Source organism: Polypterus senegalus, chromosome 2 (genome assembly GCF_016835505.1).
Source record: "Polypterus senegalus isolate Bchr_013 chromosome 2, ASM1683550v1, whole genome shotgun sequence".
Classification (NCBI taxonomy): Eukaryota; Metazoa; Chordata; class Cladistia; order Polypteriformes; family Polypteridae; genus Polypterus; species Polypterus senegalus.
The window spans coordinates 190,603,120-190,627,837 of NC_053155.1; the positions used below are offsets into that span (position 1 = coordinate 190,603,120).

Below are 24,718 nucleotides of genomic sequence, written 5' to 3' on the forward strand. Positions count from 1 at the left end.
ATGTGCACTAACAACATTCATCATCACACTTCCAATTTCCAGCTTCATAATCATTACTCTGTCTGACACTCTTTTCACCTCCAAAACACTCTTGACATACTGTTCCTTCAGAATAATCTCCCATCCACACCATGATAGAACAATTTGAATCCACCTCCGATCAACCTGGCCTTACTCCCCTTCCATTTAGTCTCTTGTACGCACAATATATCAACCTTCCTTCTCTCCATCATATCCGCTAACTCTCTCCCCTTACCAGTCATACTGCCAACGTTCAAAGTTCCTCCCCTCAGTTCCACTCACTTTACCTTCCTCCTCTCCTCCTGCCATCGGAAACGTCTCCCCAGCTCTTCTCCTCCTCCTTCTTCTTCTGATTTGGCCAACAGTAGCCTAATTTCTGGCAGCACCCTGTTGGTTAACAGTACTGGTGGCGGTCGTTGTTAACCGGGGCTTGACTGACCCAGTGTGGAAATTTGTGGTGTTGTCCGCATATTGATTTGGCAAAATTTTACATTGGATGCCCTTCCTGACGTAATCCTCCCCATTTAACCGGGCTTGGGATTGGCACGATGAAACACACTGGTTTGTTCATCGCCTTTGGCTGGGTTTACACCCACCTGGGAGTACTTCCAAATTATAAATTGCTGATGGGCTAGTTGAAGTGCTTTCAGGCACAGCATAAAAGAGACCACCTCACTTCATTTGAGGAGCCAGAATTGGGAGGAGGAAGACGAAGCTTGCCAGATGAGGAGTGGAGGTGGAAGGAGACAGAAAGAGGAAGAAAAATAAGAAGTCAAAGTGCTGTGTACTGCTTTATTTGTGCTTGGTGCTTTATTGTACTGGGCATTGGAATTAAGGCATAGCATTTCCCACATCAAAATAAAGCCATGTGTGTTGTTGGACTTGTGCCTAGTGCCAGTCTGTGTCAGGATTGGGAAGCTGGTGCACTCCCTGGTGGCTACAACACATTCAGGAGTCAAATATGGGTCCTTATATTCATGTGTATCCACCATAAAAGCAGAGTCAGCCAAAGTAGAGATTAGCAGGCTTTTTATACATTTTTTACAAAAAGTCCCAAAATTTCCCAGATTAATCCTGCTTTTTCTCCATTGTCAACAGAGCACATTATGTGCTATTAGGTCTCCTTAATGATGGATTCATGTGATTATATCATCTCAGATTTACTAGCACACATTTAAGGTACAATGATGTATTCAACAATATTCTTATCAATGTCACTAAGTGTTGAAACTGGAAAACTGGAAACTGTTAGACATTTTTACATGGATTAAGAAATATTTCGGAAAATAAGTTGAGTGCAGTGTTCATCATGTTAGTTTTTTGTTTTCAGTGTGAAAATAGCTTCACTTCACTTTCACTCCAGAAATATTCACTGTAGCAACAACCTGAGGTGAACAAATCAGATTACATCTTCCAACCTCCTATTGGGGCATTCACCCATTTTACATTTAGTTAAAATACAGTATATCAGTGTCATCTCAAATTATTGTTCTAATGCTTAACCGAAATGCTTGTTACCTGACAATATTTTATGTTACAGTGTACAGCAAAGCCCAGACTTTTTTTTAGCAGCCTAAGGGTTACACATCAATTCTCCTTTGCAGTGTTAAATCAACAGTGAAGATGGTAATAGTCTGAGGACATGTTAAGAAAACACTCCATCTCAATGTAAATTTTCCTGCAAAATAGACCAAATCCTGCATAAATGTTACATCAAAATGCTTCACAAACAGATAATAGCTGTGGAAATTAACCCTGAAAAGTGAAAAAGGACTGAAATTAAACTACATTTTTGCTGCACTCTTTGTGATAATTGCGTCAGACAACTTCTCGGTTGACTTCAGATGTGAATATAAAAAAAACTGCTAGAAGCTATGCTTTCTGAAAGTAACTGAGAAGAAAGACATGACTGCAGTGTTTATTTTCTAGAATTTCTTTGTTAGGTTATAGGTTTTGAATGTGCACAGAAATATTGCACGGAATAAATACAGTTTGCCAACGATAAACTTCCCTCATAGATGAGCTGTTGTCTTTAATCTTTACAGCAGTATACATACAACAGACATACAAATCAGAGTGAAACCTGAAAACTCCACTGCACTCTTACTGAAGCCTAATCTGTATTGCTTTTGTAAATATTATGTTAAGAGGTTTGTGGTAAACAAAGACTGATAGATTGATAAGACAAAGAGACTTGCATGCAGGAATCAGTGAACCATCCACTGCTACTTATAAATCAGATTTTATTTTCTTTCTTTTAAAGTGCCAAGATATTATAAAATGAATATGGATCTCTAAAAGTTAATTAATTTCATTATATAATGAAGAATGCTGAATGAGAAATATAATGTACACAATGTCACTGATAGACATTACCGAAAGTGTAATATTTCAGAACAAAAAAAAAGATAAAGCACAACCACATAGATAAAATAAACCTGGAGAGGAAGGCAAAACCCAGTGGCTAGCCTGAGTGTCACAAGGGGAACTGGCTACATGTTTGGCTTGGAAAGGGTTATTTTTAATATCTGTTCTGAGTGTTGTTCTGCTGAGAGACATAAGTCCCTGTGTAGTTAAGACTCAAAAATATATAATCAGACTTGGAATTGGGCTTATAAAATTTGTTTACTCGAACATATTTACTGGAGAACTGACTAGCTCTACTCCATTTATGTTGCCTCTGGGAGCTTAAGAAATATGCTATAAAAGTGGTAAAGCAGACAGCTTAAAAGCACAAATTCTATAATCACTATGAACTATTTAAATTTCCTTCCACAAGGCACTATATGGTGGTGGATTGTTTGTGTGTGGCTCTTAATATAACTCCTGATGTAATTCTAGAGTTCTTTTAAAAATAAACCAAGGTATTTTAATGGGAACTTCTGGCTAAGTGAATATACAGTACACTTAACTAATTAACTTAGTTCAGTATTTGGTTGCATGCTTGTGCCAGTTTTTGCTTTTCCTTGTGAATTTTTTCACCAATTAATTTTGTATAAATGTATTTGGTAGTATTCTTACTAATACCATTTCTATTTAAACTCTTGAAGCTATTTTTATTTCTCTTCCCTATGTAAATGTTGTCTGAATTACCTACTTAACATTTACTGTTGTCTTTATAAAATATTCATATTAATCCAATAGTACACAGAGCTTACATGATGAGTAATTTCACATTATGTACACCAAGACCTGATAGTAATCTTAGTCATTGTAGCATAACTGAAGATGGTGGTTATCATGTAATGCAGTTACGTAAATTGGGTAGTGCTGGTTTCTAGCTTCATAATTGTGTAGAGAGACCTGCAGGCAGAGATTTCATATTCTATTTCAGAATTCTGTTGTACATCTATGCCATTAAAGATGATAAAATTTTAATCTCATTGTGTCAGTCTCACTGTGTTAATTTCAGACTTTGTTGTTCATACTTACTCCCATTAGCCCTATAACAGACAAAGTAGCTTTTGAAAATGGATGGATGCCTGCCTATGCGGGCTTAGCTGTTTATTGTGGGCTTAATGGAAACGGTTGTTGGGAGCTTTTGGACATTATGCTTTATATAACTGCAGTTACTAAATGTGCAGTTTGACTTTGTTTTCTAGTACAGTATGTCAAATTTCTCCCTTCTTATTAATGGCCATTTTAAATATTACATAGCCTTGAATCTTCATATCGTGTGATGTTATTGAGTCTTGGATCATTTCCAGGATCTTTGCTTACGGTTCAGTTCCTGTTCCTGTATGTTTTTCTTTTTTTCCCAGTTATGTTCCATCTGAAGGGCGCAGGTGCTTTCTAATCTTTTTTCTTTTGTTTTTGACTTTCCTTTTCCTGTCTTGATCCTTAAATTCTTCTTGTCTTAATCCTCAATTTCTTTCCTGTAGTCTTTACTGAGTGATCTCTCAGAAATTCCTTTACCCAGTCCAAATTTTTCTTTTTGGTTGAAACCTTTAATTGAAAATTATTTGGTGTTAATTTCTTGCTCTGTAATATTAGCATATCCCATGAGTCTTTCTGCTTTTCATTTTTGTACTACATATCACATTTTCTTTCTTAATTATCCTTTCTGACCATTCTACATTTGGGTTCACTTTAGGCGAATGCCATTAGCTTTAGTAGCTAACAAATCTTCCTTGGCTTCTTAGATGATGAGCCCAGAATTTGGTATTGTATTTCAGTGGTAGCTGTAGTTCTTTCAACTGGTCACACAGCCAGAATTAGTCGGTGTCAAGCAATGCTCTCTTTCTAGAAGAGAGAAGCCATGGAAATTTAGCCCAACATTCTCAGATAAACTGTTTTTCTTATTAATGATTTTTTATTAGACTCTTATTAGTGATCTTTATTTGTTGCCGTTCCATTCTAATCAGCTATCAGGATGAAATTCTTATATTGTTATTTTGTTCTTTAATTTTTGTATTTAATGTGGAAACATGTGGTATGGAGTATTTAATTTCAATTTAATGTATTTGTCTTGCAATGCTAAAACAAACAGAAAATAATATACTCCATCAAGACAGGTTGACTGATTGAGCTTAATTAAGTAGTACACTGGTATACATTTAAAACCATTTAATTAGGTTTTCATTGTCCTCACATTCACTTTCAATTTTTTAGCTAAAAAATCATTCATTCTTTCTGTTCATCGATTTAAATAATTTAATGAAGTATTGTAATTTTTATGTTTCCATCTACCACTTATTATCTGCTGGGAAATGATAGATTTGGGTTAAACAGATGTCTGGAAACAAAGGTACTGGAACAAGCAGTGAAAAATAGTTAATAATTGGTAATCAGTAATATAGCTTGGATTTGCAGACTTGCATTTTCTTTATTATTATATTTGTTTTTATACAGATAGATTTAACTTACTATACATATAGCACATATAAAAATATTGGAATGACTGGGTCTGGAAAATGTATGAAGAAGTTTTATTAGTTTTGTTGACTTTTGAGGATTGTTTGCTACCCTAAACCCAATGCTGCTGGGATAACCTATAGCTCCATGCTGCTTTGTACTATACAAAACAGGTTAAAAAACGTTTTTATATTGTATATTAAAGGAGTATATGGGCTAGTTTCAGACAATGTGATGTAGAACAAATCAAGTTTTACATTTATCCTAAGCTACATAAAATAATATCCTAAATCACTACTTTTCAGTTGTAATAATTATCTAGTGACCCTGGAAAATCATTTTTATGATGCCAACAAGCTTTCCTTCTGAATTTTTAAAATTAGGTTCCCAGTAGAATTCATCTGAAAGGCACATTCACACAGATAAACCAGCTTCTTGAGCAATATAAACTCCAATGGGGAGTTTTTTACACTTCTGTACAGCAGTTCAAATGTGAATATTGGACATCACCTGCAGAATACTGATAACAATATTTTGCCAATCATTTCATTACATACTTTTCACAATTCGGATATAGATATAATATATATTACCTGACATCAAGCTTAGTTAAGCAAAAGTCTGTAGATATCTGCATATTTTTACTCTTTAGTTACCGTCTGATGAGCAACTTACATCTGATTCACTGAAGTTATTTGCTAAAGAAATTTGTTTTTTAGCTGTGTTTGTTCAAATCCATTTCATTTAGCATAAAGCCACACCCCCAAAGGCAGCATCCAGAACTGTGGTCTTGTGTGTCCTTGTGATGCTGGGCAAGATTATAGTTATATTTCCTGTAGTACAGTTAGTACAGTACTAGGGTTAACTCAGGTTTTGTAGATAAAGTTAGAGAGGCAAGATTGCGTTGGTTTGGACATGTGTAGAGGAGAGATGCTGGATATATTGGGAAAAGGATGCTAAGAATTGAGCTGCCAGGCAAGAGGAAAAGAGGAAAGTCTAAGAGAAGGTTGATGGACGTGGTGAGAGACAACATGCAAGTGGTGGGTGTAACAGAGCAAGATGCAGAGGACGGGAAGATATGGAAAAATATTATCTGCTGTGGCGACCCCTAATGGGAGCAGTTGAAAGAAGAAGATGGCACATTAGCTATTGGCGCATTAGCTATTTTACCGGGCAAAATTTCCTAAAGTACTTGGTGTTGCTTACAGTGCAGTTAATCAGATGTATCTGAACTACTATGCAACTAGCTGAGTACTTTCTCAGTTTTTTTTATTTTTAATAAATTTGCAAAAACCTCAAGTAAACTTTTTTCACGTTGTCATTATGGGGTGTTGTGTGTAGAATTCTGAGGAAAAAATAAATTTAATCCATTTTGGAGTAAGGCTGTAACAACAAAATGTGGAAAAAGTGATGCGCTGTGAATACTTTCCGGATGCACTGTATATGTATATCAGGCATATGTATCATGTGGATACTGTAGGTAGGAAAAACTTCAAGTGCAAATCCTACATATAATATTGACTTTCACCAAATGTTATGCTATGATACATACTATGCATGGAATTTTTCTTTGATATATCTTATATTATAAAAAACTTTGTTTTTCTTCTTTATGAGATTTCTGAGACTCTGATTGTTCTCACATCCTACCAATGCTATGTATATAATCTTTATTTTATTATTTTCTTGTTTGTTCCAGAAAATAAAAGTGCTTAAATTACCACAAATACTGAGAAATTATGATGCGTTAATTATTCAAGTTGGAAGAAACCTCTTTACAGGTGAGTAAACTTGCCTTTCTTAGCAGAAGTTTATGGCACTGCAACTGTGATTTTGTGAAAAATATTTTAAAACAAGCTTATTTAAACTTGTTTATTTTCAAGGAAATATTAAATTACTGGTAAGAATCCCTGACACATCCACTTGATAATACTCCATTCATCATCATACTGTTCCTCTTAATTGATGTTTATACAGTGTTTACTTCAGTCAGGTGGGCACTAGTATCGTTTGTTATTTATTAAAAATGCTCCATGGGGCATAACTGTACAGCCAATGGTAACAGTCAGAATGTGAGGGAAGATTTGTAACACTATGTTTTAGGTTTTCTATCTTTACTCTGTGACATGTAGTATTTATCACTGGGTCTAATCAGCAGTTCAGTTCATTTTTATACATAATTTGCATTTGAATTTGTAACTCTATGATCTCTTAATGATATTTCCATGACTGGCATCTCAGAAAACAATTCACAGTATAATTTATATTTAATAAGCAGAATATTGATCAAAATTAAGTTTAGCAGTTGCTGTAGACCATACAAGAAATATTCAAAAATGCTGTGAGGTACTGATATTCCTGTTTTACACTCCACCTATCATTTTTAGGCCATAATGTCTGCATCCCATGGGTATTCACTTTCTTTGGAACATCTAAAATTGAATTATTCTTTAATTGTTGAAAAAATAAAACAATTTGCATCAGCGTATCCACAATAGAGTTTCTCACTCAGATGAAGAAAAAAAAGTCAAAATGTTTTGTTATGTCTGATGAGTAAAAGTATCAAAAGAATCGTAAGAAATATTGTAGGCAGGCAAAATGAGAACCTTCAAACAATCATGAAATAGTTCAGTTTGCACTCTTTAACCTTATTTCTGAATGCTAAATAACAGAACGAATGAAACTGAAACATCACTTGAGTAACAGTAATACCTGTGGCTAAGCTATGGAATTGAAGGTAATCTGTATTGAAGTGATCTGGTTTAACTGGGGCAGCTTTCACTAACATGAAATAGCATTACAAGCCCTCAGGGAGCAACAATATAATAGATTTTTCACTAAACAAGAAAGGCCTAGTTAAAATCCCTAGAGAGCCTTCTGAACAAGCATGCATGAGTATGGCTTTGCTGACTGCTGCTAACAGACTGAGTAGTTTAATTAGATCGAGAAATGCTGTTGCTACATGTCTTCAACTCATTTGTCTTTGTATGTGTCACTTCAGCTTCTCTATTGAGCAGTTCGTGGGGTAATAATGCAATCACATATTTATTAGTGGGACTTACGAATAAGAAGGCCAAATACAGCTTCACAGAACCAGGTCAACAATGCTCTATAGGGCTAGGCCCATATATTTGTTTTCTAGATTATAACAATATTATTGTCAATATACATGTGCTTGTGTGCTTCGTACGCACAGAATCACTGATAAGGGATTAATAGGCGGGTCTACTTAAAGGTTTTGAGAAAGGATATCATGTGTAGGACTACTGGTTATAAATGGAGAAACAAGCAAGAAGTTACATTAGAAAAAAAATTACAATTTTATTTCTTTCAATATTTCTAATTACTGTATATGCATTTTCTTATGACAAAAAAACACATCTATTATGGTACAGAATATTTTCAGTTAAAAGATAAATCAAAAGAAACTAGAATTAAACTAGGATCCTGCAGCCTGAGAAAGAATGAAGATTCCAGTACAAAACACAAACTTAAAACATGCAGAATAATGCAGCATAAAAAGACTTTATATTGTATCACAATTTGCAATCTTACAACATCTTAGTATGCATGATTATTTTTAATATATTATGGGTGCATTAAATAACGCAAGGAACAATTTTTGAGAGTTCTGCACAGATTATAAATCCATAGCATAATATTCTCAACCTTTTTAGTTAAAATCAGTTTGGAATGTTTGTCAAAGCAGCATTGAGCACAAGGTAAGAGACAAGCCTACATGGGTTACCAGCCTGTAATGATGTTAAAATTTTTGTGCTTTATAGTATAGAATAGTATACAACTCATAATATTTAATTTGTGTGTTTTATTTTAGTGTGTTTTTATTTTAGGATTATATAGATAATGGCTTTTAACTTATGTATCCAAAACTCATATGGGAAAGCTGACATTGTTTAATCCAAATGTTCTGTACCTGAAACAGCAGGCAGGTACAAGGGACCTCATTAAATTATTAATATTCATAAAGACATTTTCCAAGTATGTTGAATTCAAGACTAGACAAAATTCTGAGGTGTACGCAAAGAATGGGACAATAAGTATAAAATGTTAAAGGGTGTCATTGTTGATTAGAATGTATACATTTTCAACTTAAGATAAACTAAGCAATTTGTATATGCTTCTAAGAATACGTGTAATGGAGGCTTCAGACTTTAAGGTTAACATGTTTCGTGTTAACTCAACCAATTATTAGCCAGGCCAGCAACTAATGTAACATCTTACATAAAGCAACCAGCAAGACACCATCAATTTAAATGATTTTAAAGACATTTTTAGAGAGAGAAACAATTGCTAGAGAGAAGACAATTTGGTTGGATTTTGCCATCTATAGGCTGCCCCAAGTATCACACCTCGCTTAAGAAAACTTCAACTGAAGAAGACTGCAACATCCAAAGCTACAGCCACCTGATAAAAAAGCCTGTGTAACCCTGATTTGAATTATTCTGGTTTTTAACATTTATACCCATTTTTTCTGCAAGTAAACACAAGATTGAAATAGAGTTTGATTATTTATTTTCTGAAGTTGTCCTGTTGTTTACTGACATTTAGCAATGACCTGTGATTGTTGGCAAGACGTACTGAGTTTATTAAGTTTACGTTCATTCGGGGTAGAGATTATCCCTGTTAGATTGTTCAGCCCTTTTAGAGGTAGCCATTGGGATACAAAACCTGACAGAAGTAGCTGTGGCAGCTCCTGGCTTTTGCTAAGGTATTCCGATGTTTAGCCCTTCTGGGGGAAACAATCCAAAGGTTAACCAACACCTCCACAAAAATCAACAGGGATGGTTCGTGAGACTGAGACCTCTAGGCCCTGATAAGGTATAGATGTTGAGTTAGCATCAGCCACTGTTAAGATATTCTTGCTTTGTGTTTATCATATGTGTGCTGAGTGAATTTTAAATAGGTAAGTATTGCAGGATGCATGTCTAAATCAGTTTAGACTTTTCCAGTATTAATTTTTCCACCTAAAAAGATCCTTAGAGGTTAAATTGCCTTTTTTCATCACTTTTTTACAATAAAACAATCATTTTTAGAAACCAATAATTTACAATTTACAAATAACACATAGCACATTTGCAGAAAACTGGGATGCCTCAAAAATGTTGTGTACGCCTGTTTCCACACTCACATCGCGATGTATAAAAACTAAACTTGTCGTAAAGCCACGCACATTTTCATGCCAGCTAAATACTTGGCATACACAAGTTTTCCACTCGGTTTTGCAAGCTGGCAGCACCCAGCATCAACATAATGCTTTTGTTCCAGTGTGGTTTCCATTTCTTTTTTAGATCAACATCCCTGACGCGACTTTATAAATATACTGAAATTAACAGCATATTGTTTATTTGTTTAAGGCATCTTATTGTAATTAACCCATAAAAATATAATGGTCCACGGAATGGCCAAACTCTTCCAAATACCATAGCTGCTTTAGCATTGTTACTCTCAAGTATTTATCCCACTGTATCTGAGTGTGGAATCACGGCTCTACAGCAGCTGATCGGAAGAGAGTTATCGGTATACAGCATCTAGCACACGCTGCCTCAGCCATGCGCTATTTGAACTGCACCCATACGTCAAACGCTTCAGAGCCTTTCCTGTAGGGACCTCGCGGTTTAGAAACAGTTTTATCCCAAGAGCTCTCAACGCACTCAATCAGTCCATCAAGTGCTCCTTATAGAACTGTTTGTACCTATAAGTATAATTACCTTACTGTAAACTTGCGATACAGTTATAATATTACACAACCTGAGCCACTTTATAAAGTGCATATTTACATACGGTGATGATATACATTTTTAAGATGAACTGCTGCAAAATATTTTTTTTACATTATACAGATACAATTTTAACATTATTTAAATAATCTATATTGTTAATGATTAAACGTGTGAGGACACGGTGTTACAGTGCTAACGACAATCCGGCGCCCAGTTTAGGGATTGTTCCTGCCTTGCGCTGTATTCTTGCTGGGACTGGCGCAACACTGGATGGATAGATGGATAGAATTATAAAACATATGAAGATATTTCAACATTCCTTAAAAGTTTTGAAGAATCTGCATTCTTAGCTTACAGATGGCTTGACATCTATTACAGAGCTGATTGTGTGGCGATTGGGTACTTAGAGAAAGAAAAGGAAGGACAGGAATTGGGAGTTAGTACATTTGAAAGAGAAAGTACTGCTGCAATAAATTATTTCATCGAAGGTAGCGCACGGCGCAGCAAGCATCTTGCGTGAGGCAGGAACAATCTCTGGACAGGGCGCAAGCTCGTCACTATCACTGCGCCATCGTGTTCACATGTTTAATAACATGCTTTAATTCTTATCATCATGATGTATATACTTGATGTATATCAAGTATACATCTCAGTATTTAATTTATTCAGAGAGCTGTAGTATCATGAATGTAATGGATTCTTTGTCCTGTCAGAGGAAGAGAAAACTTGTTTAAGAAGCATGTAGTGATTCCTATACATAGAGCACATAGAGAACACATACAGTACAAAGCATTTAACATGCTACTTTAGTTACGATGGTATTTGAGAAACTAGTAAATTAAATTATTTTAAGATGAAGTTTATGATGTTCTACTTTAATGACAAAATAAACTGTGTGATTAAAATGGAAATTTCGAGATTAAAGTTGACATTTCGAGTCTTTTTTGCCACTGTGTGCCCATTTTTTGTCTTTTCTCTGTACCATAATAAGCTTCCATACGACTCTCAGATGGTGGGCTACGACTTGCCTTTTCACAGCGACTTTAATATCTGACAACTTCTTTTTTTATTTCGGGCACTGTGCAACTTTGAACTTGAACTTTCGAGTTTCTTCAACACTCTGTGTCACTCAGTCAACTTCCTTTTGTTGTTTATACCACTGTTTAAACCAACAAATAGTACGTTTTCCTTGCCTCCATTTGCTATTTGCTGAACTTCTATTTTCCTCCATGCTTTTGCCATTATCTTTTCACAGAATGCTGAGCTTAAGGGCTATTTATATTGATTTGCATATTCAAGGAGGTGTAATTCTGGGATATGTTGGGGAGTTGCAGCAGGCGAGTGCATGTGCACTACTTTTCATGCTGACCAGGATTTATGTAGTGGAAGAACATGGAAGTTGGCGTATGCTTAGAATCATGTATCTGGAGTTTTTTGTGCGTACGCACATTTCTACTTTTGTCCGTATGCCATGTTTTTTTGTGAATTCTACGCACGCCATTATGCATGAGGCCCCAGGAAATTGTTAAACTCTACACAGACATAACAATAAAAAACATAACACTGTATATATTTTGTGTTATAGTATGTGGGTAAAAATCATATTGATGCTTGATCACATTTGTATAGATAGATTAGATTAGTAACCTAGCTGCATCTAGGAGAGCTTGCTAAGGGATGTCATTATATTCAGATATACTCTGCCAGGAACAGAAGGTGGAGCTAATCTAGAATAATTCTTTTACCAAATTTGTTGCAAGAGTCAGATGGAACATAAAAGGGACACTTTTTAAAACAGCTTTAAGGATATTAATTAGTGTTAGTAATTAGCACAGTTTTTAGTTATGATAAATATTAGTAATTAATTTTAGTTGTGATGAACAAGAAGGAAAGACACAAAAAGCTCATTTTTAAACTGAGAGTAGAATAAAAACACCCTATTTTACTTGAACTGTATTAGACCTATTGTAAGTGGGAAAATGCTGATTGAGTTTAACTTCAGAAATGAACTCAAGGGCCACTGACTAATTTCTGATTCTGGTTAGAATTATTTTTATTGTAGCTGAAATGAAAAAAGGCTAGCATTGAGGGCAAACATGTTGATAGAAATCAACTGAAAAGCAAAATAAAAGTACAGTGGATCCTCTATTCATGACCATAATTCGTTCCAAAAGTCTGGTCGTGACCCAAAGTAATTTCCCCCATGTACTTGTACATGTGAACTGTATGTAAATATATATTTTTTTAATTATACCATAAAATGCACAGCGTAATAGTAAACTAAATGTAAAAACATTGAATAACACTGAGAAAACCTTGAAAAACAGAGAAAACTAACACTGCAAGAAAAAACACAAAATGCACAAAAACATGTATAAAAATATGGCATAGCAATGATAAACAAAATGGCTGAGGTCTTGAAGGAAACTGCACAAAATATTGGTCTTGACACCTATATTAAATACTAGCAAAATACCTGTGCTTCACAGCAGAGAAGTAGTGTGTTAAAGAAGTTATGAAAAAGAAAAGGAAACATTTTAAAAATAACGTAACATGATTGTCAATGTAATTGTTTTTGTGACTGTTATGAGTGTTGCTGTCATCAAGGATTTGATTATCATTATTTCTTTCAGTCAGGTTCGTATTTGGAGGATGTGTTGTGTTCAAGTTACATTCCGTGTTTGTCAACCATTGTAAAGATAACAGGTTTCATTCATCAAAGTGTTCGCTACCCAAATCGGTACTCGTGAATCTAAGATGTTTAACAGGCATTCTCGGTATTAAGTTGTGGATTTGCCTGCGAATATTTAGCGGCAGCGTGTCTATGAACTTAATTTAAACAAGCTTTACACCTTGCTTTCCTATTGATATGTCTACAAAGGCTTGTTCACCTTCAGAGGGCTGTTCCTTTCTTACTGCATCAATAAACAGCTCGTCTTCCTCTTTATCTGAGACATCACACACTGCATGCACGGGTTTACCTTTCCCAGTCCTGCAAACTTTAGCTAAATGGTTCAATTTACCACATTTTTTACACTTTACATATATATATATTATTTCAGGATGCAGCTTTAAAGTTTAAAAACAGCATATGTTGGTTGCATATTCATATCACATCACCATAAGACTGTTCCTCCATATGCTATCCTTCTAGAAAATGAGTAAGTACACACGCATGTTGGAACACAAAGCAAATGAGAAAGAGTTCTTTTTACTTTATTACACATTTGCTTCAAGGCAACTGACAGCTACACCTGGTCAAGGCTGCAATGACAAAGTGTATAAAGAACAGCAAAGTGACGAGACAGATCATACAATGAATAAAGCGACAATACAAATAACACTGAAAACAATGTGACAGATGCAGGTGAAAGCTATAATAATGAGAGTGAGATGAAGATGCAGCAAGTGATGAAAATCACATTGTCAGTGGCCTATCACAGTATACTAGTGCAGACAATACTACGCTAGCACCCGCATCAAGCTTAAAATTCAAAAATGCAACTCCAACAAATGTGTAGGTTTTAAAATCAAGATGCTCACCCCACCCCTGTTGTCTTAACAGCTCTTATTAATTATATGCTAAATACTTTAAATTTGTGTGCTTTGTGCACCCAGGTTTTAACGTAGATTGATACATGAGAAGTACCCACTAATGCAGAGGTGGGCAAAGTCATTCCTGGAGGGCCGCAGTGGCTTCAGGTTTTTGTTCCAACTCAGTTGCTTAATAAGAAACACTTATTGCTCAAGTAACACTTGTGCTTCACTTTAGTTGTCTCGCTCGTTACAATTCTGAACCCTTATTGCTTGTTTTAGTCTTAAACAGCTGTTCTCTTGGTTTTTAATGGCTTTTTATTAGCAATAAGATTCAAATGACAAAGGAAAGCAGCTTTTCTCCATTTAGGTTGTTACCATTTACACCTGTGTGTATTTATCATGCACTATTGGGTTTAATTAAATACTTTGAAGGAAAGTGAAGAGAAAAAAAGTGAAATATTGAGTATTAATCATCCATTTTAGCCTTCAAATCATTTGGATGATATCCTTACGAAGGGGAAGAACATCTAGGATACGAGAATAGCCTGATATGGCAGAGTTAAAGCACTAACAATAAACAATAAAATTATTGGCAAGGATTGTTTTCTAATTAAGCAACTGGGTTGGAGCAAAAACCTGCAGCCTCTGCGGCCCTCCAGGACTGACTTTGCCCACCCCTGTACTAATGTGTTTGCCACCCAGTTCAAAACCCTTGCTCCACCACTGGACAGATGAACTCTTTTGCAACAAAGAATGGTAAAAAATCAACTGTGTCCCAATGCTATGAAGAAAGATTAAAGCAAAAGAATGTTGCTGGTTAAGTAAACAAGTGAAGTGGTGATATGGTAGAGTTTTTTAAAATTGTGCAGGGAGTAAGAAAGGCAGGTACCAAGTGTTATTATTAAAATCTCTTCATCAACAATGAGGAAGGTTGATGAATTTTGATAAAGAGAACATTTCACACCATTTGGAAAAAATATTTCTTCAGACACTGTGGAAACATGAAACAAGATATCATGCGTTATAAGATTTATGGGGGGGGAGGTTCTTTAAATTTCTGATGAGTTATAATTTAGAAGCATTTTTATCTGAATAGTAAACAATAAGCTTTTTGTTTGATGTTTTTATGTACCCAACAAAGTGCCACTTAAATAGCCCTGTCTCTTGGTGGTTAAAGCTATGACTGCATTTAAAGCTGCATAACTAATAGGATTCCAACAAAGTATTTTCATTTTTTTTTTATCTTTTATTGAATTTATTAAAAGTATATAACATTCCATACAATCAAGTCAAACTAAACAAAACTAAATTCAAATTAAGCCCCTCCCATGAGAAAGAAAGAAAGAAAGAAAGAAAGGCCAATAGCCAGAAAACATTTTGAAAGTATTAAAGAGAGAAAGGAATCTTTTCCCCCCAGTATAAGTGCTTATTCTAAAATATTATTAATTTGGTCCTGCCAGGCTTTTAAAATGTTTTGAACAGATACTGTAAGTAAGAATTAGATTTTTTACAACTTCAAATAGTATAGTTCCAGTTGAGCAAGACAAATCTACATGATAGTTGTGAAGTAATGGTAATTACAGTTCGTTTGTCCTTCTCCACTTTACGTCCATCGGGGAGTACACCAAACACAGATGTTAATGGGTTAGGAGTGATTGTGACACCTTGGCTGTCTAATAGAATGATGCTAATTTAGTGCATACCCAAAACATGTGGCCTAGTGAAGGTGGAGCTCAATTGCTACGTTTGCAGGTTGGATCTTGCCCTTGAAACATTTTGGACAATTTTAAGTAAGATAGATGTGCTTGATTAAAGATTTTATTTTTAATCATTGAATGCTTTGCACATATGTACATAGGGTGAATTCTGTGTGTGGTTGTCTTCCACTCCATTTCTGAAATGTTGAGTAAGAGATCCTTTTCCCACTGTACTCCGGGATCTTTAAAAGGAAGTGACTTTAAAATGTTTTTATATATTATTGAAATGCTGCCTGAGTCCCCAAGACTGAAATATCTCTTCTGGAATAGAAATAGGTGGGAGGTATGGAAAATTGGGCAGATTTTGTTTAGCAAAGTTTCTAGTTTGGAGATTCTGGAAAAAATTGTGTTGATGGGAGACTAAATTTGCAGAGTAATTGTTCATAGGATGCAAAGACATTATTTATAAACAGATCTTAAATGATTTAATCCCATTCGTTTTCCAAGCATTAAAAACTGTGCATGTTCGAAAGGGTGGAAAGAAGTGGTTATCATGTAGAGGTGCCACCGGTAAAATATTCTGTAACTTGAAGTGCTTCTTACAAAGGTTCCATATTCTGAGTGAATAAAGGACAATTGGGTTGTTAGTATATTGACGATACCTTGTATTTACTGGTATACAAAGCAAGGAACATAAAGTACTTCATAATTTAATTTCTATTGCAGACTAAGCTAGTGTGTGTTCATCTATTTGTGTCAATGTCCAGGTTTTCATAGCTTGTATGTTTTCCGCCCAGTAATAAAATTGAAAATTATGTAGAGTCATGCTGCCTTCTGATTTAGGTTGTTGTAGGGCATCTTTTAAATGCATGGATTTTTTGAATTCCAAATAAATTAGGTTATGATTGAATCTAATTTCTGAAAATAAGATTTGTTACTTTATATGTGGATGTTTTAAAATAGCAACAGAAGCTTAGGGAGGATATTCATCTTGACAATGTTATTTCTTCCTACTAAAGTAAGATGGAGGGTAGACCATCTATGCACATTTTGTTTAATTTTGTCCATGCAAACAGCAACATTTAGTTGTAAAAGAGCTTTATATTTACATGTGATGTTGACCCCCAGGCTTTTAAACTGATCTGCAATGATTAAAGGGAAGGTGTCTAATCTAGTGTTGTTTGCTAGAGAATTCAATGGAAAAAGCACACTTTTGTTCAAATTAATTTTGAGTCCAGATATCTTTTGAAATTCTGCTAGTACATTTAGGGCTGTAGGCACAGAACTTTGTGAGTCTGATATATACAGTACTACAGTATGTCATCTGCATATAATATTTTCTGTTCAAGGCCTTCTCTGAAAAGCTCTTTATCTCTGATGCTTTTTGAAAGTGAACAACCACTGACTAAATGACAACTGTAAATAGCAGTGGCGACAAGGGACATCCTTGTCTAGTACAGTGTTCTAGTTTGAAGTAGTCTGAAATAATGTTGTTAATACAAACTGACGCTCCTGGACTGATATACAACAGTTTGATCCATATGCGTATGTTCGGGCCAAACTCAAATTTATGCAAAGTGATGAACAGGTAATTCTATTCAACAAAAAATTTTGGTGTCAAGATGTTGAGTTCTGAGTGCAAAACCTGTCTTTTCCTATAAAGTGCATCATTTGGAGACCTGGCATGTTCTTGATCTATTCTGGTAATTTCACTGATTAAGTCTGAGACCTTCTTGGTTTCCAATTTATTTTTGATGTAAAGATATGAGATAATCTGGTCTCTTAAAAATGTCTTCGGTGTTTCGTAGAGTATTCCTGTAGAAACCTCAGAGGATGCATTTGTCTTTAAAATAAAATCAGTTTGCTTAGATATAAATTCTGTACAGTTCTCGTCAGCTAATGACAGGGGGTTAAGATGCCAGCTACGAGATGAGTATGTGGGGCATAGTGATGTGAACTCTATTATCATAGGGGCATGGATAGAGATAAAAATAGCGTTGTATTTGCAAGATTTGATCGTGGGCAATAAATTGTTATCTATAAAGAAATAATCAATTATTGAGTAACGATGATGTACTGTTAGGAAAAAGGAATATACTGTTAACTGTATGATTATTTTTGCAGTGTTAGATGTTATTACCCCTGTAACTGAAGACCTATCCAGGTCTGGTTTTAAAACACAAAGTCTCCGGCCATTATAATTTTGTGAATGTTCAAGATAGGAATGGATGCAAATACGTTTTGGAGGAAGTCTCTGTCATCCACATTGGGTGCATAGATATTTATCATAATTACTTTAAAATTAAATAAATTACCCATAACCATCACATATTGCCATTAAGGGTCTGATACTACATCTGGTACTACAAATAAAATTGTTATCTGAATTAAGATCCTCACACCTCTAGTTTTCTTTGTATAGCTGGAGTGGAATATTTGGCCAGTCCAGTCTCACTACAACCGAAACTGATCCTTGTTTGATTAAGTGAATCTCCTGTAAAAATATTATCTTTTGCATTTAGACCTGTTAGTTGAGAGAATAGTTTCTTCCTCTTTAGTTCATGATTGAGTCCTTTGATATTCCAGCTCACAAACGTTATCTGTTTGGTCATAGTGGCATTGCTTCTGATCTTTTGTTGTCATTTTATAATCTTAAATTAAGGTTGTACATTATTACATATGATAGCTTTAACCTTAATTTCCAATATTTCAAGGAGTTATGGCTATGAAGCCTATTGTTTTGTTGGCACCTACAATTGTGGAGATGAAAAGGATAGATCAGAAATAACTTACTGTTTTTCTCTCCTCACTCAAACCACCTGTCCCCCCATCTTGCCTCCCCAAGTGAGGCTAGAATACACTTCACAAAGTCTCTGGCCTCTGACATGGCTAGAGACAGAGCAAATCCAGAACAAAACAAGCCCCCCAAGCACCAGTGTAGAAAGAATAAAGTAGATCTATTTATTCGCAGTACAGTACAGTACAGCACGATTAGCCTAGAATATGATCTTAAACAGTCTTGTACATACATACATACATACATACATATATAATATACAATTCTAATTATATTTGTAATTAAAATGTTAAAGTAGCAGGAAAGGAAATATGTATAATAAAATTTGTAATTATGACAAACGTCTCACTGCAAATAGGTAGGTAAATTGCAAGTAAAGTCTTATTTGCCTTGCCAGGACACAATGTGATTCACAATTGACAAGTGTCAGGATCTGTTTTTTAGCTCTTTTTCTGCTTCTTCCAGAGAAATAAAAAGGTAAAACTTGCCTTGAATATCCACTCTCAGTTTAGCAGGATAGAAGAGGCTGTATCTGACTTCAGCTTTGCGTAGACGCTGTTTAATGCTGTAAAATGCGTTGCGTTTAACAGCTGTTGAAGGTGGAAAATCAGGGAAAATATGAATACGTTTTTTTCAAATATAATCTCTTGTGTCAGTCTGAGAAGTGACATCGGATTAATCTTTGATTGTAATCCCATGAAGCATACAAAGAAGCTACTAGATTTTGAGGCATTCGATTCATGTTTAAACTTAGACGAAGCTTTAGCTGGTTTTTTTGTTTCTTTCTGAGCCCTTTTTCTGCCAGTCATGCTTAAACTGTATATACTTGTATATGCTGTAATGAAACCCCTCTGGTTGAGTAAATATAGGATATCTTGTTTTTTTTTTTTAAAAAAAAGGAAAAATAACACCACTGCTAATGCAGTTCCATCTCAGATGTCCATAAGAGACCAGAGACCAAAAGGAGTATTTTCAGCCTGGAGTCTTATAGTGATGACATATTGATGTTTTGTTTTTATCGTTGTGTACATTTAAGAAACTACCATAGTTATAATCAATAGGTAATATATTGTGTAAAGATTTTGTAGTGTGGTCATGAGGAATGTACAATTACATTTACTAGTATTTATTATCTACCATTGATTCTTCCATAAAGAATCAATAATATATATTTTGTAACCAAAAAAATCAGGAATTATCTGAGTAATGCTTTGTGACATTGTTAGTATTGACTTCACAGCTTGCAGAATCGAGCAATTATTTATCACTCAGCTACGTTAAAAGAAATCCGTGAAAATACATCTTTACAATTGATAACAAAGTACACTAGATTTAACAGTGTGAACTGACTGTGATTGAACATTTTGTACTCTTTTCTTAAACACTTTGATTCTTCCTTTGCCTTAATTGTGCCACAGGGATGTACTGACAGTATTTTAATTATTCTAAGAGTTTAATTACTGCTGCCCACCTGGTCTGGTGCAGTGGGCTGTTTGAATATCAATAATTATGCAACTGCTGCTTTTAAATAGTACTTAATATGCAATCCATATTGAAGTGTTATAGGGCTATTGTTCTGCAGACATAAGGAGATGTGCTTCAGATCATGAAGTATTTGTTGTCAGGAGAGAGGGAGAAAAGGTTCCATAATCACCGTAGTAAACATAACCAGATGGATCACAGGGTCCAATGCAGGCACTAGTTCTGGATAGTATGTTTTTAAAAGATGAGTGTGTTATCAGAAGAAGTGCCAAAACAGGTGCATCACAGTCACAGATTTAAATAACATCTAAAGGTATTGTTTTTTTCTTCAAAAAGGAAAAAGAATCCATAAATGAAGCAAAATATAACCAAAACCTGCTTACAACTTCAAAAGACAAGAATAGAAATGTCAACATTACAGTATTTTCAAAAAAATATAATTCACACCATTGTACTCCCTTTAATATTTACTGGCAAAACAAAAAAATAAAGTTTATCAGCCAAAAAGGACTTTCTAAGCCAGGTCATAAGTGTTTGGTTAAAAAGTACAATCAATGTCTTGACAGTTTAATATTCCAAATAAAACAGTCCATGTTATAAATAGCTTCCCTTGAAAAAAAATATTTCTCTCCAATCTCCTTCTCAACAACTCGCTATGGGTTTTTTTATTCTACCAGCCTGGTAAGCTATCCAGTGAAGCAGTGACTGAACCATTCCACATCATGAGGGATTATTACAAATTACAATTATTACCACCTTTATATTGGGCGGCATGGTGGCGCAATGGTAGCGCCCGCTTCCCGGGTCCTCCCTGCGTGGAGTTTGCATGTTCTCCCTGTGTATGCGTAGGTTTCCTCCGGGTGCTCCGGTTTCCTCCCACAGTCCAAAGACATGCAGGTTAGGTGCATTGGCGATCCTGAAATTGTCCCTAGTGTGTGCTTGGTCTGTGGGTGGGTGGGTGGGTGTGTGTGTGTGTGTGTGCACCCTGTGGTAGGCTTGCGCCCTGCCCAGGATTTGTTCCTTTCCTTGCACCCTGTGCTGGATGGGATTGGCTCCAGCAGACCCCCTTGACCCTGTGTTTGGATATAGCAGGTTGGATAATGACTGACAACCTTTATATTATATTTTATGTTATAATTATTACAACAATTACAAGTTTACATTTATAAAATGATAAATACCAGTATAAACAAAAGAAAAGAAAATAATCTTCACAATGAAAAAACAGAACTCTGTATCAGTTGTACAGATGATTACAGAAATCTTGTTAAAGTTGCAAGAAATACTGTCATGTACATCAGAACATAAAAGTAAAACTTGTTACACATTGGTCTCAGTGGTGGAAGCTGTGTCCTTTACAAGTGCATCAGATGGACAAAAGAAATTAGAATGGTGTTGTACATGTACTTAAATGCAAAGCAAACTTGAACGATTGCCTCAAAAAAAATGTGTGCTGCATGCTAACCCAGCACCTCGTAGATGGTGGACACTTGTAACATAAACAAAAGGAAAAGAACATAACATTAATAATTTCTCACCTTCCTATTCGAATGATAGTGACGCTAAAGCATTACATCTTTCACTAGACAAGTTGTAAAAGAGAAACACACTGCATTCCTCAAATAATAACATGGACACACAAATACCAGAGATTGGTAACAAGAAAAGTAAAAGGCAAAGCCCTCACTGACTGACTGACTGACTCACTCACTCATCACTAATTCTCCAACTTCCCGTGTAGGTAGAAAGCTGAAATTTGGCAGGCTCATTCCTTACAGCTTACTTACAAAAGTTAGGCAGGTTTCATTTCGAAATTCTACACGTAACGGTCATAACTGGAACCTACTTACGTACATACTGTATATTCAGCCATAGCCTGCAGCTCGGTCGCCGTGTGAGGTGGAGTTGTGTCCCTCATCATCACGCCTCCCACATAATTGAGTGCCTGCCCATATAAGGCCGTCCGTCAGCGGCAATCCAACAAACATGCTGATGATGCATTTGTCCCACTTAGTAGCAGGGCATCTCTTTGCAGCTTACTTGTATGGGGAAACAGTGTTGGTTCAATTAAATATTTGTACCAACATTTCACCCCTGTATTAGAGGTATCTCCGTAAAATGCAACATAAAACCTTGAAATTGAGGCTTAAAAAAACTGCAAAGTCTCAAATATGTGCACAGTAAAACAAAGCAATAAGAAAAGGCCAGATAAACTGTCCGCAATCCTAAGAAGAAATATTTTCTTGTATTTCATAAAACTCTTAAAAATGCGTTCCTTTATTCCAATTGGATTGCCTTTCAGTATTTGTAAATACTCGCCTCACTTAAACGCACTAGACTTTATATGTACAGTAGTGTAGGAATCGCATAACTGGTTTACTTACTACATGACAGCTCATGCTTTTCTGTTTAAAAGCTGATATGGTTATTTGGTAGTCTCTTGCCAATGTCATTAGACCTGTAGATGTGCAAGTAAAACTACGTATAGTTCCTGCTACCATGACCATGTTAGCAGGACCATCCTACTTAGGTGTGTCTAATGTTCTCATGACCCTGTGGGACTGGTCACACATATAATGTCACATGGCCACAAGCTTGGGTAGCCCCACACCACCTTTCACAGATCTTTATCTGCGCTTTATAGCGCTATATAAATGTAATGAATTATTATTAAGGACATAGATGGATCATAAGTTGGAAAGTAGGCTCATTAATGCAAAAAAAAATAATTTATTGTCAGGAAATTGATAGAGTTTGAAATAATTTGGTCAGAAGTAAGAAGCAAAGTTAAGAAACATTTGTGATCAGAAATATTATTGTGCCCTGTACATGACACATGAAGAGTATTGCACAGGCCCCAATACAACCAATGCCGGTCCATCACTCTCTTCCACATTTCAAAGGTTTCCTTTGCCTGTGGTTTTAGAGCCACTTCACCAGTGCAACCTTGGCTATTTGTCTTTTAAAAGTTGTGATCTACCAGGCTGCTATTTTATTTCATAATTCATGCATTTACAACCAGCCTCGCCCCTTTCCATTGCATGCATTTTGAGTCAAACTTCTCCAATATTCTGGATCTATTGGTCAATCTTTGCCTGAATGTTGTGTTAAATGAATAATGTTTCCTGTTTTCTGTGTGTGGATCAATTTTTGTCCCTATGATTTTTTCCATATGTAAGCATCCCCTTGGTGACATTATTTGTAAATATCATGTTCATTTTTATTGTTATGCTGATGATATAGAGCTATATATATCTGTAAAGCCAAATGACCTTTCCCAACTGCTAAATTTAGAGGCATGTCTGTCAGAAATTAAAAAATGGATGAGTATGAACTTTCTCCTCTTAAATGTTGATAAAATAGAATTATTGGTTGTTAGACCATCCAAATATGGACATTTCTTTTAGAGCTTGAGTGTTAATATTGATGGCTGTTCTGTCTATGAAAGTTTAACTGTTAAAAATCTTGGAGTAATTTTTGATAATAGTTTCACACTCCAGTCTTATATCAAGGCTATTACTAAAGCAGCATTTTTTCATCTTAGTAATCTTCATCTTTATTTTAAATTTTATTAGTTATTATTCCTTCAGCATTGATGTTGTTTTAATTTCTGTTTTTATTTGCTCTAATTTATTATTAATTTATTTAATCTAATTTGTACAGTGTTTGGGGATCATGCTGCATGGTGATTTTGCACTATTAATAAAGTGGATTGATTGATGGATTCTGCTTGCTGTTAGTCTATTGTCATATTGCTATGGTCGAAGTCTCATCCCAGCTCCCACTGCTTCTAATTGGCAATACATAATTGCTACAAGAAGGACCTCTGTTCATTTAATTGACGTTGGTGGATAATGTAAGTATATCTTGATATGAAAGCAACAAAATTGATTAAATTACTAATGCTTGCGTAAAACAGCAGTTGTCTTCCTGTAAAAGTTGCACATTTGAACAGCGGTGTTAGGCACAAGCCTTTATTCCATCCACCTGTGCCACAGAAGGTTTTTATTATGTCTGTGACCATTGCCTCGGCAGAGTTAAACAAGAAGATCAATGGTGTTTGAGGACTCTGCTTTAAATTAACAGAAGCTGAAAATCCCATATGACAAAGTCTTTCGTTTGTGTGTAGCTTTAAGCTTTGCTAGAGGCACGGAAATCCTCTCACAGTTTCAGCCTGCTGAACTTCCCAGTCTGGAATCTTTCATCTTAAAACTGTAACAAAGGCAGTGGAGCTTTGTTTCTATAGCCGGGAATGCTTTTCATCATTTCTTCACAAAACCTTTGGTATTGCCTCTTCTGAGCCAGATATTGTGATTTATTTTTACCCTTTTTCTTAGATAAAAAATAGTAATTGTTCATTTTATAGCTAAACAAGACTTAAGTTAGCCTTATTTAGTTCTTATTAATAAATACCGTATAGATCTTTACTATCTGAAAGTTCTGAAAGGCTCATTTTGTTGAATTTCATGAACACACTGTTTTGATAAAGGAAAAAATATTCCATCATGTAGCTACAAAACAGCTAACAACTAAATTTACACAAGGCTATTGTTATGATTTATATATATAATTCACTAAGGCAAGACAAC

The 24,718-nt window shown here is 35.3% G+C and overlaps 1 protein-coding gene and 1 pseudogene across 6 annotated transcripts in view; one reads left to right on the forward strand and one right to left on the reverse strand.

Annotated features, from left to right (window-relative positions):
* sytl5 (synaptotagmin-like 5) overlaps positions 1–24,718 on the forward strand; it is a 356,011-nt gene that overhangs the window by 68,705 nt on the left and 262,588 nt on the right. For 5 of the 6 annotated variants that reach the window (XM_039745077.1, XM_039745072.1, XM_039745078.1 and 2 more), the window contains exon 2: positions 6,575–6,656. The gene's annotated coding sequence lies outside the window, so the exon portion shown is untranslated. Of the gene's footprint in view, positions 1–6,574; positions 6,657–23,792; positions 23,986–24,718 lie in introns of all 6 variants that reach the window. The other variant, XM_039745076.1, reaches the window with a different exon arrangement.
* Positions 1–24,718, reverse strand: part of LOC120524445 — a 74,958-nt pseudogene that overhangs the window by 36,340 nt on the left and 13,900 nt on the right.